The sequence below is a fragment of the Sinocyclocheilus rhinocerous genome, unplaced genomic scaffold (genome assembly GCF_001515625.1).
Source record: "Sinocyclocheilus rhinocerous isolate Xijiao unplaced genomic scaffold, SAMN03320098_v1.1 scaffold1022, whole genome shotgun sequence".
Classification (NCBI taxonomy): domain Eukaryota; kingdom Metazoa; phylum Chordata; class Actinopteri; order Cypriniformes; family Cyprinidae; genus Sinocyclocheilus; species Sinocyclocheilus rhinocerous.
The window spans coordinates 327540-327871 of record NW_015656677.1 but is presented as its reverse complement, the minus strand read 5'-3'; the positions used below and the strand labels follow the sequence as shown (position 1 = coordinate 327871).

Genomic DNA, 332 nt, shown 5'->3' with positions numbered 1-332 from the left:
ATAAAAGTTACAATTACATAATATTTCTACTTCAATTCGTTTTTTTTTTTTTTACATTTATTTGGCATTATTTTATATTGTATATAAGCCATTATATATTGTATAAATGAACTTTGTCATCTAAAGCTAATATTAAGTAACTAAAAAAACAACAACCACTAAATTTAATAAAACATAAATGTAATAAATGTAATAATGGTTAAAACTAATCTCCAGGAAATCTCACAATGAATGTCCATTTTTGTATATTATAATGTTGTGATGCCTGAATATACTTATATCTTATATGTATATATCTTATATGTATATGTGTGTGTGTGTGTGTGTATATA

At 21.4% G+C, this 332-nt stretch overlaps 1 protein-coding gene across 4 annotated transcripts in view; it reads left to right on the top strand.

Moving 5' to 3' along the window:
* LOC107720774 (alpha-mannosidase 2x-like) overlaps nucleotides 1-332 on the top strand; it is a 43990-nt gene that overhangs the window by 28399 nt on the left and 15259 nt on the right. The window lies entirely within an intron of this gene.